Below are 20345 nucleotides of genomic sequence, written 5' to 3' on the forward strand. Positions count from 1 at the left end.
ATCACTGGCAATGGAAGTGACATTACTGGGCTTGGGTTAGCCTAAGCAGGATTTACCCTTTGAGCTATGGTCATGTTCCCTGGGGAGCAGACACCTAAATAAACTTGAGTTTATGTTTGCAAGAAAGACGGGAGGAACAGACATTGGTAAGTAACCCATAGTGCAACACACACTCTGTAGAGTGACATGGGATCACATCTCTACAACTGAACTCTTCTTCTGCCACAACATCTGTTAGACAGATGCAAAGAAATCAGTAATTCTAACACCCTACAGGATGCTTCCTTAATTAGAGATAGAAAGGGGGAGATGAAATTACACTAGGAAAAGTTCTCCAACCTCTGACTTTACATGTGAATCATAAAAAGTGCTTTTACTTGTGGGATCATACACAGAGATGACAAATAGGAAACTGCTTCTCTGAGAGCTTGGAAACAAAGTCTGTACATAATGTGTGACTAACTGGCAGGAAACAAGGAGCCTGGGTTTAGGAAATTCCAAAATTCAGTCAAGGTGATTTGGGATGCATTTCTTAAAGATGGACCAGAGATGGGGTTATAATTCCATAACCCATAACCGAATCAACATCAATGCCTTCTGTCAGGAGGAAGAGGTATATAGAGAGCGGTTTAGAAAAACCATAGAATATTTCAAAAAGAAGAATCCTGCAGGCAATCGCTGTCAGTGCCCATCCGCAGCAGACTGTAGGGAAGCCTTCCTTGGCGAGGTTAACAGTGCCTCATACTCAGCATTAAGAGCGCTGAGAAGCTCTCTGACATCAACAAGCTCCTCATAAGCGGGCCTCTGTTAGCTCTTCCTACAGGGGATGAATACACTGGGCAGGTATATGTGTGCAATCTGACCTCTAGGCATGTATACTTCTTGCTGTGGCCTGAATATTGTCCTCACCTCCAATTTCATGTGTTGAAACACAAACCCCCAAGGTGATGGTATTAGGAGGTGGGGCCTTTGGGAGGAGATTAGGTCATGAGGGCAGGGCCCTCATGAATGGGATTAGTGCCCTTATAAAAGAGGGCTGAGAAAGCCCTTGCCCCTTCCATTATGTGAGGTTACGGCAAAAAGGCAGCCATCAATGAGGAAGGGGGCTCTCACCACACATGGGATCTGCTGGTGCCTTGATTTGGACTTTCCAGTTTCCAGAATTGTGAGAAATTAAGGCATATCTTTTATAAGATGCCCAGTCTCTGGTATTTTGTCATATCAGCCTAAACAGACTAAAACACTTATTGTAAAGTAATGAACTTACTTCCTGATACCATAACAGATATTAGGAGTCCCACATATAGTAGGAGAGCTATGTACAGACACACCGGGATGCCAGTATGTATGTAATTTTTTCAGTTAATGTCATCTTTCTCCCAGAGCTAGATCCACTCCAGGTCAACAGACAAAACCCAAATACGCATGGACGTGAGAAGTTCACTGAGGCAAGTGTCACCTACACGGTCTCTCAATTGATTATTCAATCATTTGTTTTTGCCAACTTCCATAACTAGGAATTCTCCAGACTATCAATCGGTAAATAATGGAAATAGTCTGATGATCTTTATTAATAAGACAAGAAAACTCTTCCATTTTTATACCAAACGTCTTCAACTAATTCAACCTGACAAAATCTACAAAGCTTACCATCATAAAACCTTATTCAACTAAAAATTCCAGCCTATAATTTTTGTTTACTACACTTAAGTTTTACGGGAAAGGAGTCACTCGGATAAGCTTATATCGAGTGTTTAGTGTTTAATGCCACTTCCCTGGGATCTATAAAGATTCAGCTCAACCTCCTGTACCTTCTTCATCTCCACTCTCAGGCTCCAAGATGCTAGTTCACAATGGGACTGGAGAATGGGCAGGTTGCAAACATCTCAAGCATCAGGAAAAAAATTCAAGTACTTCCATAAGATTGTAACATGAAAAAATAATCGAAGAGGCATTTCAACAAGAATTGCAACCAAAATATTTCTGATTAACTTTTGGGCAATTTATCAAAACTCTGAGCAATCTGTTCCTAACATAGAGTTGTTTCTTGTAGCCATTCAAGTGTTATTCTTCCACCAGATGGAAACTCTTCAGATGTGCCTTCCCTTTCGGAGAGCTCTGTCCTCATTAAAACACAGTCTGTGGTCTTCATTTATTCAAATTTGCACTCTCTAGCCCCTGGCATACAGGGGGCACTCCTTATTAAGTGGCAATGGATAGTCATTGCTAGAGGTAGTGGGGTTTCCTGTAGGGATAAGGTGTTTCTTGCTATGAACTTGCAACATGCAGGAAACCAAATGTCAAGACGGGTTCATTGATTAACCGGGAAAATTAACTTTTTCCCCCAATATTGAAAGTGGATGCAACGCTGAAAACAAAGACATGCCTATTCTCCAGTTGGGCTGCAAAAGGAAGCTGCTTGCTTTCCTTTAAATTTTTGCATAAAACCAACATCTCTCTCTTATATTTAACTGCATCATTGAAAGAACCCAGTCTTTCTTTTATTATTCTAAATACCACCGCATAAATCTGAAACTAAGGCAAAACAGAGGACCGAAAAGCTCAGTGATATTTAAATCAGCAAAATGTAGACCACACACTCAGCTGTGTTCACATCTTGTTAAAATGATATGTTTTAAAAACCAATTAGTAGAGTGCGTTATGTATGGACATAAATACTCTGTTACTAACAAGCTGGCATGAGAAGACCGTGAGAAAAGCCACTCGATGAGGATCCATCAGGAGTGGCCATTCCTGATATCAGATGATGCTCAGGCGTCTCTAGTGACAGCGGGACAGTTGTCATCATCAAGGAATGTAATGATAACTTGGTCTCCGCATCCCATCCTGAAGCATCAACTCTGACAGTTCATATGTCCATTTCAGTGTATGCGCTTATTGTTCAAAGTGTGGTCCAAGAACCAGCAGGGTCAACATCACCTGGGGGCTTGACAGGCAGACCCTTAGATCTCATGTGTATTCATTTACCCACCTATATACATGCGCATAAACACACACCTCCCGCTCCACGCCCCCATGTTACCTCCTCAACCATACCTGCACCCCCAAGATACTGAATCATAATCCTCCTTTTAGAATAGCCTCAAGTGATTCAAATGCATGTTCAAGTTTGACAGGCACTGCTGTATATCACTCTAAAGTAAATACCTTTTCTTCAATGTCCCCCACTTTACTGGGTTCCACCACAAAAAGCACATAACCCAAGTGATTGTTTATCATATACAAAACACAGAAAGAGGAAATTTTCCCCAAGGAGGAACAGACCGAATAGTATTAACAGTGCTTTAAACTGTAATGAATTCCCAGTCTAATTCACTATGAGGTTTCAATTTATACCACATTTAGAGTACTCCAGGTTCAAGTAATCACTGCAGTAATTAGCTTACTTCCAGTCCTCCAAAATAAACCTACTAATTTTTGCAATCAGCCTTCATTTGGTTAATCACCAGTTTAATTGATTTAATTAGTTTGATCTGCAAAATTAGTCAAGTGTAAATACTGTTTTGTAAACAGAGTTTAGCTCCAAGCTGTAAGATAGGGAATTCTAATTCAAACGTAGAGTTAATAACAAAACCCACACATGCAGGATTTTGTCATGGAATAGAGCAGTTTTAAGTTTTCAAGACAGGCCCGTGAAGGTTCTGGTGAATGTTTCGGAAATGTGCTATTGTAATTACAATATTGACTAAACTAAGAGGAACCCCCCACCCCCTCACCCCCCACCCCCCATCCTTCTCAGCCAATTTTAACACCATACAGTGATGATGTTTTGAAGATGATTATAAAAGGAACTCTTTGTCATTTCTCTTTTTAAATGAGCTAACTCAAATAACCCTAATATTGAGAGTTGTCCAGATTTGAATTTCATGTTATTTTTAATATTTCAAGCCTTGCCCACTAAAGGATATTTTAAACCTTTCCTGAAACAAATTGTAATACAGTAATTGACTTTTTAAAGCAAACACGTCTGCTTGTATTAACAATATGGAATTCTGAAGATGTAGCACACTCTGTGATGCAAATTACTTCTTCACTTTTTACTAGTTTTTAAATACATTGAATTTGACAAGATAAAAATTGCATTTAAATGCCCCTAAATAAATTCATTCATAAGTACTAAATTCAGTAGATTCCCTGTTAAATAAGATAGTCTTTCCATCTAAAACCTCTGCCTGGTATATTGTAAACGAGGGGGGAACTAGGTAGGAAGGTCATTGTTTGTAGACTGTATTTCCCCAGATTGCTTCTCATTACTGAGCCACTACTAATGCCATCTCTTTGGAATTTTCCACACCTTTGCTTGATATATTTTTTAATTTAATTGTTATGTGAATACTTTGGGATTCCATTAGTTGTGCTGCTAACCAAAATGTTTAACCTGGATTAAAAACTACGTTGGGAGAGTGCTGCTACAAATAATTTATCACATTGTTGAGAAGGCAAAAGACAACAATATGAGTAAATACCCAAATTGCGCCACCTAGTTACAATTTTTACAGTGTAATGAATGCTGAGACAGGGGCTAGGAGTAGGGGCATAGGAGCAGCCTGTGACTATATGCCCATTAACTGCCGTTGACATTTTTTTAAACTTTTTATTTTATACTGGAGTATAGTTGATTAACAATGTTGTGTTAGTTTCGGGGGTACCGGGGGGTACGGCAAAGTGATACACGCATCTATTCTTTTTCAAATTCTTTTCCCATTTAGGTTGTTACACAATATCGAGCAGAGTTCCCTGTACTGTACAGTAGGTCCTTGTTGGTTATCCATTATATTTATTTTATTTTAGATTATTTTTTCTTTTTGATGTGGACCATTTTTAAAGTCTCCTTTGAATTTCTTACAATATTGCTTCTGGGTTTTTTTTATGTTTTGGTTTTTTGGCCGAGAGGGATCCCAACTCCCCCACCAGGGACCGAACCCATACCCCCCGCATTGAAAGGTGAAGTCTCAACCACTGGACCGCGAGAGAAGTCCCTTGGTTATCTGTTTTAAATACAGCAGTCTGTACATGTCAATCCCAAACTCCCTGACTATCCCTCTCCCCTACCTTTCCCCTCTGGTAACCTTAAGTTCCTTCTCTAAGCCATTAACATTTAAAAAAATCTGTTTATCAGTTTAGAAAAGGGGTGCGGTCTTTTGTTCCAAACACAATGTTGAATTTATCTGCAAAGTATACATTTGTCAGGTCTATAAGCTTTCATGTTGCCTCAGCAATGCTTTCTTCTAACTTGGTATTTTTGTTGTATTCCAATAAACTTTTTATGGCTATTAAAATTTGGATTCATATAATTTTCACACGTCATGAAATACTTTTTAAAATTTTGTCCAACCACTTAAGGTTATGACAATGCTTAACTCACAGGTTGCACAAAAACAAGTGGCAGCCAGATGTGGCCATGGTCTCCCCATCCCTATTCTAGTTATTATGGGGCAACCAGGAATTAGACATGGGGGCTCAGCAGGTGCTAAAGAAAAAGAAAAAAAGGACCAGAAACTTCTATACAAACATGAGGTCCTAACTGCCTTCTTTAAAAATCTTTAGTGCAGGATCAGAACTACTCCCTTCCATTCCGGTTACCTTTAGTGTTCACTTACACCCTTTTGGTGACATTTTCCCTATTGAATATTGTTCTAAATTATTATTACTTTAACTCGATTTCACTTGAAGCAAAATACGATGGTTGTGGGGAGGGGGACTGGTTGAAAATTGGATGTGATTTGTTCTTTCTGTTCTTCTGTAAAATGACTGTGTGTCCCCAGATCTGTTCTGGAAGGTTTTGCAGATACACAATGTGGGTATTTAGTACTCATTTCTCACTATTCCTGAGAAGGCCATTGGAACCATCACCAGTGGGACTGGATAACTGTGTTTCAATAAGCGCTTAATTGTCTACAAATTCCCCATAGGTAAAAGATGAGGAGGCTAAAATGTATTTGTCTCAATTGTTCCATTAATATTGCTGGAAACGTCCAAAAGACAGAAAGAGCTTTTTTTTTTTTTTTTTTTAATGAGTCTGATTTAATCTATATCACTTTGACAGCCACAGAAGCTTGCTTGGAAGTTTTAACCATATCCTAGCAGGTGCAGGACTTTGGGGGAGGTCATTCAATCTCTCTGAGCTGAAACATCTTTTCTGTAAAGTAGGTTCACAGCAAGTGCCTTGAGGACCTTGGGACATTGAACCGATGACCCGGGAACACTCCTACATGGGGAAAATGCACGTAGAAATGCTTTGTAAAAATGACAGTGATTCAAAAATGTGGGGTTCCGTTAACACACATATATTGAGCACCGTCTAAGCATAGGAGGCAGAAAGGGATAAGTGGAGGTAAAATGGGCTAAAGAGTAGTGTAAGCAAACGCTGTTTGTGTTGGAACACCCAGCCTTCCTGGTGTGTGGCTGCCCGCAAAGCCTTGGCAAAGGAGACAGCTAAGCAAAAGGAGGGGATGGAAGGAGCATTTTATGCAGTGAGAAAGGCATTGTTCTTTCATCACTCCACATTTGATGACAACTTTTTTTTAATGAAACCTTCCTGCTCCAGCTTGGCATATTGAATTTGTCTGAAACGTCCCCTGGCAGGATTTGTACAAGGAGCACCTACTCCTGACTTCTTGCTGGGCATAAACAGAGGTGCCCGAAGAAGAAAATGAACCAAAACCAGAGCCAAATGCTTTGAAAATCTCTTCTTATTGTTTCATTAGGTATGTTTAGACCTAATAAGATATGCAATGGTTACATCTTATTACAGATTTCCTTGACTTCTGAGGTATAACTAAGTACCCATAAAACCTTCAAACTGTGTGTGGAGTATCTACATTTTCTAACAAGTAAAAGGATTTAAACTGCAGATTTTAAGCATCTCGGATATTTTAAAATTCTCAGGGTATTTGTGTGAGATTGGTGAAGGATTCTGTGGGGAAAGGAGAAAACTGCCTCATAGATGAACTTGCCCACCTGGGAGTTCCAAGTGCAAACAGCAGTAGGATTTTGGAGTCTTAACGTTTTTTTGCTGCAAGAAGCCCCCAAATTATTTGCTGGAGTGTATCTAGGTTAATACATATATTTGGCCAAGCTACCCAGGGCCCTGCTAAATTCCCCAACGTTCTTCCAGTCAGTATACTTTTCAGGTCTTGGGTGCCAGTTTGTATCATTTGCAAAAACAACGGTGAAAGCTACTTGGTACTTGCAATGCAATTACCACTAAAGAGGTTTTGGGGTATCCTCATTAAACTGAGTCCCAGATATTTTTGCCCTCGTGATTTGTGTTGATCTGTTCTCTGTTGGTTCTAATTAACAATCAAGATGAATGACTTAGGCATCCACTTGGTGAAAAGCCCATTTATACATATGATCAGGACCCAAGCTAAAAGAGCCTTCAGAGAAGTCTAACCTTGGAATAACTATTTCCTCTGCTTGCATGTACAGACGGGAGGCACAGCATTGCTCTCTTTTTCTCAGTCTCATGCATATGTTGGGGGTTTACATGTAATTGGTGGTGTATGTGAGTGTGCACAAAAATATGGACACACACCCATACATACGTACATTTCTGGAATGACTACAGATCCATCTGTAACCGCTTCCTCTTCTAGTACAATATTTTTGATTTGAAGACTCTCATGTGGATAACATTTCCAGGGGGACATCTCTAGTTGCTGAGCTAGGAGGAAAACTGTGCCCCCTAGGGATCTGATTACAATATTTTAGTACCGTTGCTTCCCTTGGAGTTGCCACCAGCCTGCTCTTAACAGGGATCCACACTACGCAGTGGGCACTCAGTACACCTCACAGGAGATTAGGACACCTTGTGCATATGCATTAAACCACGGTCCTCTACTTCTGCAGCCTGCTGTACCCCTGGATGGCACACTGGCAAGCGTTCTCAAAAGCAATGTTTGCGGTATCAGACTGGCATGATGCCGCCACACGTGACGTATGCCCCTTAGCTGCTGCAACGCTCTTGGGAAGAAACTGGCCATCTAACAGAGACTCTTTGAACTAGGAATTCAATGGCTTTGGATAGGCAAGAAATGTCTATCTGGGAAGCAGAAGGAAGGGGAAACAGCGCCAAGCAGCAGGGACAGTAATTTGTTAACAAATTCCGACGCTTCCATTCATCAGGGTATAACATTACAAAGGGGGGAAGAGCCTTTATTGCCGCAGTAACAGCAGGTGACATCACCTATCCTGTCTGAAGGAAATGCAACCTAAAACTGTGTGTGTGTTGAAAGGGGAGAAATCAATTTGCTTCATCAAAGATATATGATAGGTCTTTTCACTGAGTTCATTTGAGTCTGTGTGTGTATACATTATAATATATATTATTTTATATACATATTAAAAGGATCGTTTTATAAAAAGCCTACTCTCCAGTTATGGAGGAGAGTTAACAAAAAACGTGTTATTAATGTACACTGACATAAGTTTTTAAAATCACTGTTTTTTAACATTTGGAAGATAGCTCTGGGGGAATCTTGAAATCACACAAGCATGTCCTTGGTAGATTGGTCAGATGTTAATCTGCCTTCAGGAATGAATGAAGCAGGCTGCACTTTTGCATGAGGGTCACTCACTAGTAAGCCCGTTTTTCAGTATGTAAAAACTTTAATTCTGTTTTTTTTTTAAATTCTTTCCCTTGAATCAGTAAGAGCCTTTGAGACTGTCACAAAACAGTCTTCCTAATGTCCCTTAAAAAAGGCCAGGGAGCTTTGGCAATGAGTAGCAAAAGCCTTGAAAAGGTTTATACCCTTTGACCCAGTTATTCTCCTTCTGGGACCATACTGTAAAGAAACTAGTCTAAATACCCAGAAGTGTTTACGCACAAAGGTGTTAGTTACAGCATCCATAATAACAGGGAAAACTGGAAATGGATTCCTTTACTTTGACTCATTTTGGTTAAGTGAACTATCATCTATCCAATGGATTATCATTCATTCATTAAATATATTTATGCACTTCTATTTGTAAACATACTTACAAGTATAGATTTATATAATATAATTACTATGTGTAATATATAATATTAATCATTCGTGTGTGTTTATTATATTGTATAAATATAACATATATTTATATTAAATATATTCACAAATTTACATTAATAAGAGATAATATGTATATCAAATGTTAAGTTAAAATTGCATAAGTGATACAATCTCTATTAGCAGAAAAAGACTGCAGATCAGTGTACTAAAATGTTAACTGTATTTCTCTCTAGGTGTCAAACCATGGGTGAACTTCCCCACTTCTATTTTTCCGTAGTTTCCAAATAATCTATACACAATAAGTGGTGATTATAATATAGAAATAAAGTTTTGTTTTGCGATTAAATGGGCAAGCACATTTGCCACTACTGCCAGAGGTGGGCAGCAGAGAGATGGGAGAAGTTCTGGTTTATTATTTGATGATTCCATATTAGTCATATCCCTTTCAGGGCTAGGATTGGATGTGGGTGTGTTGGCAGCTCAAGGAAATCACCCTTCCATTTCTAACTCTGAATTAATCTTCTGCACAGAGAGCATCTAACCTGAGTCAAAATTCTCAGAGAGGTACCCACGGGTACGGATCTGAGCTGGGAACATAAGACCCTTCTTTGCCCTTCATTACAGAGCTCAGTAGCCTGTGGATGAGAAGAGCCCTTCAGAGGAAGATTTGGGACGAAGTGAGCTGAAATGTTGAAGTGAGGTCTTTGGAGGTCAGCAAAGAAGAGGCCAGAATCCCCAGGGGATCATTTTGCAATGACAGGACAAGATGGTGCCCATGAGGAAGAGACAGGCATGGAGCCAGCAGGGTCCCAGGGGAGAGAGCCTGGGGTGGGGACTTGCCTAAGAAGCAGCTTTTGTCGGACCTGAAAACTGTACCTGAGAAGTCTGATGCATTTATGTTTCTTGCATTTCTTTTGTTTACTTCCTCCTGGCTTTCCCTTGGCATCTGATAACTGTCTTCAAGGCCGGTCTGTCTTGAGATGTTGCCTGTGCTGTAACCAGAGGCTATGTCCCTGCAGCGAGGCACGTGAGTTTAGTCCTGCCTGTCCTTTTGGGGAGAGCCAACTGGAAGCTTTTTCCATCATCCACATTTGGCTAAGGTCAAAAGAACCTTTTAAAAGAAGGCTTTAAGTTACTTTTTAATTTACACTTAAAAATCCCATGGCCATATTTTGCTAGAAAATAACAAGCGTATTCTTCACTCAAAGTCCAAATTTCAGCTCAAGCGTGGGTCAAACTTGTAGAAGCACCTCTTCAAGCTCCTCGTTGGAAGCATCCTGAAGATAGCACGTGCAAGGGGACCAATCTTTGGTCCCCCATTTGGGATGTCATCTGCTTTAACAGCTCCTCTTTGTCTAATCATGGCTTCTTCATTCCAGCTGCTGTCTTATGTCCTCTTGTGGGCACTACCTTTATATCTCCCTGCTCCCACGTTCGTTTACAATTAGCTCTTTCCATCTTGCTGTCTGTAATCTGATTGTCAGAGTGACAGTGGTTGGACAGAAGCTCAAAATACAGATCATGCAACTCATGATCTGTCCCTTCCAACCCTCCACTCAAATAAAAAGAGACAGACAGCAAGAAAATACATTAAGACAACGTTAAAAATGGTGTGTGGGCTGAGGTGGGTGAATTACATTTTTCAGAAACTTTTTCGAAATGAGACTGGCAATAATCGGCAAATTTTAAAATTTTATGTGGTAAACTGTTTACAGTAAAAGCAAAATCTATGCTATTTCCCTGGACAAATGTTACTTCTAGATTTCAAAAGTAACCCAGAATTCAAATGGAAAGAAAAAAGAATTTTAAAAATATACAGTTGTGACCACAGTTCACCAACTGCTGCGTTTCCTACTACAAATCACAGCTCATCTTACAGCCTTAACTTAGTGTTAAATAAGAGATGAGAGTTATTTGTAGAGATGTGGATGGACATAGAGACTGTCATACAGACTGAAGTAAGTCAGAAAGAGAAAAACAAATATTGTATATTAACGCATATATGCGGAATCTAGAAAAATGGTACAGATGAACCAGTTTGCAAGGCAGAAATAGAGACAAAGATGTAGAGAACAAACGTACGGACACCAAGGGGGGAAAGCGGGGGTCTGGGGGGTGGGATGAACTGGGAGATTGGGATTGACATATATACACTAATATGTATAAAATAGATAACTAATAAGAACCTGCTGTATTAAATAAATAAAATTCAAAAAAAAAGAGGTGAGAGTTAATTTAGGAAGCGATTGCGGTGGAAGCATCTTAGAGCAACAGTGATCGCGGCACAATTAGTCTTCAGTTTGTAATTGAGAGTAACTCCCACAGAACTAACTCACAGATGAATTTCAAATAAACGGACTTCAAAACTTAGAAAAATGGCTAATTATACGCTAAGGGACAAAGGAAGGTGGCGAAAGAAAAGAAGTTGAATCTATGGGATTCAACGGGTGATGCCTTAAAATCTGGAATCACCAGGAGGATGTGCGATCACATACAGCTGGGAGAGCTAGCAACAGAGTAGGAATGGGGGGAAAAGGCCAGTGCAGGACGGACAGAACACAGACTGCTGCCCACCGATCACTGAATAGGCTCTGATCTGAAAATGGACAAGGACCGGGTGTTATGGGTGCCACCAGGCCAAAGAGCACTGAGGCTTACGTTAAAGGTATATGGCAAAGATCAGAGAGAGGCTTCCGCTTGGCCCATCTGGGGTGGAGCAGGCACGGGTACTGCTATGGGATGGGCCAGTGGAGAAATCAGCCTCTTACAGCAGCCCACACACCGCTAGGCCGTCAAAGCTCTGCAGTTCCCCGACCAGCAGCATCCAGAAGGAAGATGCATAGGCTGCACGCAGACAGCCCTGGCACAAGCTTCTGGCAGCTGCTCCTTTAGCAGCTGACACAAGGGACCAACTCCCAGTTCCTCCCTCTATGTCTAAACATATTATAGGGTTGGGGAAGCTGCCCTTGCCGCTTACTCAATGGAAGACAGACGAGGGCGTTTCCTGTTCTCCGGAACAAGCCCAAGAATGAAGGTCTTAATGTTCCTTCTTCTGCCCTCCCCAGCTGGAGAGTTTTTCCAGCGGCTCCAGCCATGGGTGACCTTATTTAGAAAAATCTGGACATCACATTCACTCCTGAAGTGCCCACCAGTCAGAGGGGGTGCAGTACCCAGCGAAGCTAGGCATCCACACAAGCCCCAGAGCAACACCCAGAGCTCCAGACACTATGACCTTGAGGCAGTCTCCTTCTTGTTGGAAAATCCAAATAAACAGACATCTGCCCTCCAGCCAAGAATCTCACTTTGTTTGGGGACACCTACTCCCCTACTCCTAGAGGAAAACACATGTCCTAGCCTTAGGATCTATACGTGACTGTGCGTAGCTTTAGTGTCTCAGCTTCTAGTAATAGAGCCCCTGTTTCTCTGGGAATGAGGTTTACCTATCCCTGCCCCCAGCCAATGATGGACACGTGACTCAGTCCTGCCAGGGCTCCCCATTCCCTTTGGTCACCATGATTGTCTCAGGGATATGCACACAATCCAAGCAAGGCCTGCCTGTCTCCATGAGACTTTTTAATATGGATATTGGGAAAGACAGGGGGTTTTCTTTGTTGGGTCATGAGATAAGAGCACGAGGTAAGCCAAAACCTGCTGTGAGCCATTTTTTCTCTCATGCTGAGGGGCCTGAGAGTAAAGCCAACCCAGAAGAGTCAGAAGAGAGACAAAACCCTGGCAACACCATTGAGACTCAGGATCCACCCATGCCTGAAGCCAGTACACCTCTTGACTTCCCAGCTACTCCAGCCAATATATTGCCTTTTGGCTCAAGCTGCTTTGAGTTGAGTTTCTGTCACTTGTATCGTTGAGAGTCTAGGCTACAGCAAAGGGAGAATGGAGTCCACACCAGATTTTGTATTAAGTCCAATCTGTACAGTTATATATGGGGTCATATATTCCTACAGAAGTGCATGTGGGTTGGAGAAGGGGAATAATGGAGGTCCTTGACCAATTTTTTTGTTCTGTAACTCAGGCTTAGGAAAGATGGTTCTTCTGATAGTTGGTGTGTTCCTTGAGAGCAGGAACCATGATTATCTTATTTTTTTTAATTTTTATTTTAAACTGGAGCATAGTTGATTAACAACGTTGTTTTAGTTTCAGGTGTACAGCAAAGTGATTCAGTTATACATATATGTATCTATTCTTTTTCAAATTCTTTTCCCATTTAGGTTATTACAGAGTATTGAGCAGAGTTCCCTGTGCTATGTAGTAGGTCCTTGTTGGTTATCTATTTTAAGTATAGCAGTGTGTACATGTCAGCCCCGAACTCCCAATCTATTCTTCCTCCCCAGCCTTCCCCGCTGGTAACCATGAGTTCATTCTCTAAGTCTGCTTCTGTTTTGTAAATTAGTTCATTTGTATCATTTTTTTTAGATTCTGCATATAAGCGATATTATATGATATGGCTTTCTCTGTCTGACTCACTTCACTTAGTATGATAATTATCACATTTATCTTATATATCTTAGTTTTCTCAGGACATAGACAATGTGCAAGAATTTGGCTGGGTTTGTTTTACTTCTAACGGGAGAAATAATAATGAAGCAATTAAGTACAATAAGTTTAGTTATTTTTGCTGAGTTTCCTCTATGTGAAGCCCATCCAGAGTCTGGGGATGTGTCCTCTGAAAGCAAACCCTGAAAAAAGGACTTGGGCTCAGGCAGTCCATTTGGGAGGAGAGACAGGGAAGAGAGAAGAGACAGTGGGTGTGCCCATGTGCTGAGCTGCTGAGGCAACTGAACTCCATCCCACCGTGGAGTCTTTGAGGGACATATGAGCACGCCTCAGAGATGCACCGCCTGAGATGGCAGGCTGAGACATGTATCCACCGATGGGGGACCCACACTTATGGAGAGGTACCTTCCAGAGTACTAACCTCCCATCCCCCAACACACACGTGTGCAAACACACACACTTTGGATTGCACCTGTGTGTGACTGAGTGGCCTTCTGCACATTAGAGAACACTGAGCGGAAACTCTGCAGTACCTACAATGGTGTATGGAATAGTCTGCTACAGCTGTGCTAAAACCAGACAGGCCGAGGGACATGTGACGGTGAACAAGCATCAGCTACAGGCGGTCAATATTTCTAACAGCATTGGAGCTCAGATACCTAGAAAGCTACAGGGCATTACTGCTAGTATTCTAGAAAGAAGGTTTTAGGCTATTTCATGATCTTATAAAGGCCATGTGTAATGTCTTCCAGGTCTGGTACAGGTCCCACAGTAAATCTGGGGAGGTACCACATGACCTGGTGTCATTGTGCCTTTTTTCCAATTGTTCAAGCAGCACTGGACCACAAGCATCGTGAGGGCAGGGGATCGACTGGGTTTGGTTCACTGGCATATCTCTTTCTAGAGCATAGTTCCTCGCATACAGCACATGTTGAATAAATACCTGTTGAGTGTATTAAACAACAATAAATTTTTTTTAAGAAGTATTGCTTGGGGATCATGGATTATCTCTAAGAGACTTTGGGTTAGCTGGTCCTTTATGCTACATCATTGTTCTGGGGATGAATCTTAAGGCCTGAGCTTTATAAACACTGTTTACCATTTGAGTTAGGTCATAAGTACCACAGGAGTTCAAAAAAGAAAATAATAAGTTCCTAGGCAGCAGGAAAGTAGCATTGGGGTGGGCCTTGAACAAAAGCAATAGTGTAGACAAGTGGATGGGAAAGTGGGATTTTTCACAGGAAATTTGTCAATCAGAGACCACACACAGTAGCAAGTCCCTCATTAAGATAACCGGAGCCTATCGAGAAGAAAATTTGGGAAAAAACTTCTGGAAACTTCTTTCCTCTACTTCACAGATTTGTGCAAATTGTTTTTAATCCCAGAAAGAAGCAGCAAAGGGAGAAAATATTCATTCATTCATTCATCCAATCAATGAATACTTGAGTCCTACTATATGCCAGGCATTATGCTTCTGAGGATGAAGCAATGAGCAAAACAAAAACAATTCCTGTCCTCAGGGGACTTACATCCTGGTACGGAGCTCATGTAAAAAGTATACAATAATAAATTGTCGTGGTAGCTATAAAGGCAATTACAGGGCGCTATAAGAAAGTGTAAGGAGAATCTTCCTTTTGAATGGAGGTTCAGGGAAGGTCTCTGAGCAAGAGACATTTACAGTGAGATCTAAAACATCAATAGGAATGAGCTGGGCCCCAAGGAAGGAGATTAAAACATTAAGAAGCAGCATCTGCAAAGACCCTGAGGAGGAAAGGACTTGCCAATTTCAATGAATTAAAGGAAGGCCAGTGAGACTGGAAAAAAAGTGAATGAAAAAGTGAGGAAGATAAAATCAAAGGAGGGGTGGAGGGCATGAGAGTGAGTGGGTGGTCTTGGAGGCCATACTGAAGACTTCAGATTTTTTTTTTTTTGGTCATGTGTTATTTTTAATTAAAGTATAGTTTATTTACAATGGAAAGGAAGACCTAAAACTGTCACTGTTTGCAGATGATATGCTATACATAGAAAATCCTAAAGACACCACTAGAAAACTATTAGAGCTCATCAATGAATCTGGTAAAGTTGCAGGATACAAAATTACTCTACAGAAATCTGTTGCATTTCTATACAGAAACAACAAAATATCAGAAAGAGAAATTAAGTAAACAATGTCATTTACCATCACATCCAAAAGAATAAAATACCTAGGAATAAACCTACCTGAGGAGGCAAAAAGACCTGTACTCAGAAAACTCTAAGACACTGTTGAAAGAAACTGAAGATGACACAAACAGATGGAACAATATACCATGTTCTTGGATTGGAATAATTGCTATTGTTAAAATGATTATACTACCCAAGGCAATCTATAGATTCAAAGCAATCCCTATCAAATTACCAATGGCATTTTCACAGAACTAAAACAAATAATTTAAAAATTTGTATGGAAACTCAAAAGACCCCAAATAGTCAAAACAATCTTGAAAAAGAATAATGGAACTAGAGGACTCATACTCCCTGACTTCAGACTATCCTACAAAGCTACAAAAATCAAAACATTATGGTACTGGCAAAAAAACAGATGCATAGATCAACAGAACAGGATAGAAAGCCCAGAAATAAACCCAGGCATTTATTGTCAATTAATCTATGACAAAGGAGGCAAGAATACACAATGGAGAAGAGAGAGTTTCTTCAATAAGTGGTGCTGAGGAAACTGCACAGCTACATGTAAAAGAAAGAAATTAGAACATTCTCTAACACCATATACAAAAATAAACTCAAAATAGATTAAAGACCTAAATATAAGACAGGATACTATAAAACTCCTAAAGGAAAACATATGCAGAACACTCTGACGTAAATCGCAGCAATATGTTTTTGGATCCATCTCCTAGAGTAATGGGAACAAAATAAAAATAGACAAATGGGACCTAATTAAACTTAAAAGCTTTTGCACAGCAAATGAAACCATAAACAAAACAAAAAGATAACATACAGAATGGGAGAAACTACTGCAAACAATGTGATCAACAAGGGATTAATTTCCAAAATATATAGGCAGCTCACACAGCTCAATACCAAAAAAACAAACAACCCAGGGCTTCCCTGGTGGCGCAGTGGTTGAGGGTCCGCCTGCCGATACAGGAGACACGGGTTCATGCCCCGGTCCAGGAAGATCCCACATGCCGCGGAGTGGCTAGGCCTGTGAGCCATGGCCGCTGAGCCTGCATGTCCGGAGCCTGTGCTCCACAAAGGGAGAGGCCACAACAGTGAGAAGCCCGCGTACCGCAAAAAAACACAAAAAACCAAACAACCCATCAAAAAAATGGGCAGAAGACCTAAATAAACATTTCTCCAAAGAAGACATACAGATGGCCAACAGGCACATGAAAAGATGCTCAACAGTGCTAATTATTAGAGAAATGCAAATCAAAACTACAATGAGATATCACCTCACACCAGTCAGAATGGCCATCATTAAAAAGTCTGCAGGGCTTCCCTGGTGGCGCAGTGGTTGAGAGTCCGCCTGCCGATGCAGGGGACATGGGTTTGTGCCCCGGTTCAGGAAGATCCCACATGCTGCGGAGCGGCTGGGCCCGTGAGCCACGGCCGCTGAGCCTGCGCGTCCGGAGCCTGTGCTCCGCAACGGGAGAGGCCACAGCAGTGAGAGGCCCGCGTACAGCAAAAAAAAAAAAAAAGTCTTCAAATAATAAATGCTGGAGAGGGTGTGGAGAAAAGGGAACCCTCCTACATTCGTGGGAATGTAAATTGGTTCAGCCACTATGCAGAACAGTATGGAGGTTCTTTCAAAAACTAAAAATAGAGTTACCATATGACCCAGCAATCCCACTCTGGGGCATATATCCAGAAAAGATGAGAACTAATTCAAAAAGATACATTCACCCTAATGTTCATAGCAGCACTATTTACAATAGCCAAGACATGGAAGCAACCTAAAGGTTCATCGACAGATGAATGGATAAAGAACATGTGGTATGTATACATATAATGGAATATTACACAGCCATAAGAAGAATGAAATAATTCCATTTGTAGCAGCATGGACGGACCTAGAGATTATCATACTAAGTGAAGTAAGTCTGACAGAGAAAGGCAAATGTCATATGATGTCACTTATAATGTGGACCTTAAAAAATGATATAAATGAACTTATTTACAAAACAGAAATAGACTCACAGACATAGAAAACAAACTTACGGTTTCCAAAGGGGAAAGTGGGGGGGAGGGATAAATTAGGAGTTTGGGATTAATATATACACACTACTATATATAAAATAGATACACAACAAGGATCTACTGTATAGCACAGGGAACTATATTCAGTATCTTGGAATAAACTATAATGGAAAAGAATCTGAAAAAGAAAATATATGGCTTGAAGGTGAGCTAAGGATGAAGGAGGGAGGTCAGTGAGTGAGCATCTCTGTGGTTTAAAACAAGACCATGGCTAGGACTAGCACTGGCGCCAAGGAGATGGAGGAAAGTGGACGTATCTGAGAGGGATTTGGGTGTAGGAACGACAAAATGATTGGATGTGGAAATGAAGGAGAGGAAGGATGCAAGAATGACTCCTAGATTTCTGGTCCAAGCATCAGGAGGGTGGAGGTGTCAGTAATTGAGATGGGAGACCAGGGGAATGGCAGTGGGGTGGTGGGGTGAGCAAGGGTTCAATGTCGACATACTGTGAAGTGAGATGACAAGGAGGAAAATCTTGCTAATGGCCTGGAGCTCAGAAGAGAGGTCATGTTCGTTTTAATTATTTATTGGTTTTATGGGAATTCCAAAATGTTCTAGGTTTCTAACAACCAAGAATTCTCATAGGAAAATGATTGTGTGTAGATTTTACTAATGGGTTTGGTTTCATACTGTTTCACATACGACAGCAAGGCTCAGTCAACTCTTTCCGGGACTCTCCCTTATAATGTAAGTCCTTTAATCACAAATAACTAAACACCATCCCTTTAATTTTCCCCTGAGTTGGCATTTGATACACAATTCATTCTCCTAGAATCCTCACCGAGTTTCCAGTGTTGGCACAATCACAATACACTGCCAGAAAAAAAACCGGAAAAAATACACCAACATAAACAGCAGTTATCAGTAGATGGTCAGATAATGAAGGATTTTTAGATTCATTTTCCAAATTCCCAAGTGTTTGATTAAAAACACATGCTTTAAATGTATGATATGGCCTTGAGATACTGCACATGTTTCTAGTTTATGTTCTGATTAGAAAATAAAACAGAATTATTAGAACGCTAAGCTGGAACTATTAAATTTAGTAGCACATTTGTTGAATGAATGAGTTGTTTTCATGAATAAAGAGTGGCTTGATCTCTTAATTTTTATTTTTTAATTTTTGTAGTGGTAAATTACTGCCTTAATATCTCCCTACTACTTTATTTTTAAGCATTGGCACATTCGTTCCTATTCTTTCTACCTAAGGAATTATAAGAAGGTTTAAGGAAGGAAAACACCAAAGATACTTGTGTGAGTGTGTGTGTGTGTGTGTGTGTGTATTTATATATACATACGTATAGACAGATGTATACGGATACAGATAGATGTATATTAATGTGTATGTGTATGTAAACGTGTACATGTATATACATGTGTGAATATGTATACTAATTTCTGCACACAGTCATTTGCAATCTGACACATAAAAGAGTACTTTACAGTGTCTATAGTAATCATTTATGGCTGTTCACACAGTATCCAAAAAATCCAGTAAGCTAATATTAAAAACACAACAAAAATTATTGCTCAGCATTGTTTAAGCAAAGCAACTGGCATATCGCCCCTCCTTTTCATCCAGTTGCTCTTGTAGCATTATTACCTTGCAGCATCTGAGCTTCTACCCATCAGCGTGACCCATCTGCAATAGCCCAATTAAGCTCATCTCTGTAAGGGAGTAGAGTCTACACAGCACCCTTCCTGACATTCTCTCACTCAATCCTCTCCAAACCCACTGAGACAACCAGTAATGCCCACCCACCGTCGCTCTCAGCCTCAGGTGACTGCAGAATGGGGATATGCTCTCTACCCCACAGAGTGGTCCCAGCAGCAGGACAGTGTGGTTAAGCACAGTCTTTGAGGTAGAAAAGACCTGGGGTCCAACCATCACCTCTGCCACTGGCTGTGTGCGTTCAGGCAAAGTACATCCCTTCTGCTGCTTCCAGATCTTTATCAGTAAAGGCGGGGTGATTCCAGAGATGATGATAATGATAGTTATCATCAAAGAACAGAGATGGCCTGTGCCTAGCTTACAGAAAGTGACAGATAAATCATGGGTATTGCTATGCTTGATCAGGAGTACCTTGAATATAAGTCAATAAAATAGTAGAATCGCATCATTATTTTATTAAGGAAGACACTAAAATGCTGAAAGAATAAATGATTTATCGAGTGATCATAAGGCTATTGAGTGGCAGTGGTCTCACCAGAACCCTTGCTTCTTACTCCTGGCCTCTCCCTTCCTCTTCCAGCCCAAGTCCAGGACCATAGCTGTGTAACCTACTCACATGTGAGTTCTTAAATATTTGGTGGGATTGTGTAACTTTCCAAGTGATCCAATTATCTCCAGCCCCACAGTCAAAACAGATAACACTGGGGATTCCTCCCTTCTCACTCCACCCCTCAATGAAGGGGTAATGGGAAATTCACTAGATTTTCCTTCCCTGAAATGGTGACGAGGGGTACTAGCTATTGGCTATTCACAAGCAAAATGAACATCCTAGAAATAGGTTGCTGCTAGTACTGAAAATCAGGTACTGTTTCTTCCACATCCCCCACTAT

Source organism: Tursiops truncatus, chromosome 2, assembly GCF_011762595.2.
Source record: "Tursiops truncatus isolate mTurTru1 chromosome 2, mTurTru1.mat.Y, whole genome shotgun sequence".
Lineage (NCBI taxonomy): Eukaryota > Metazoa > Chordata > Mammalia > Artiodactyla > Delphinidae > Tursiops > Tursiops truncatus.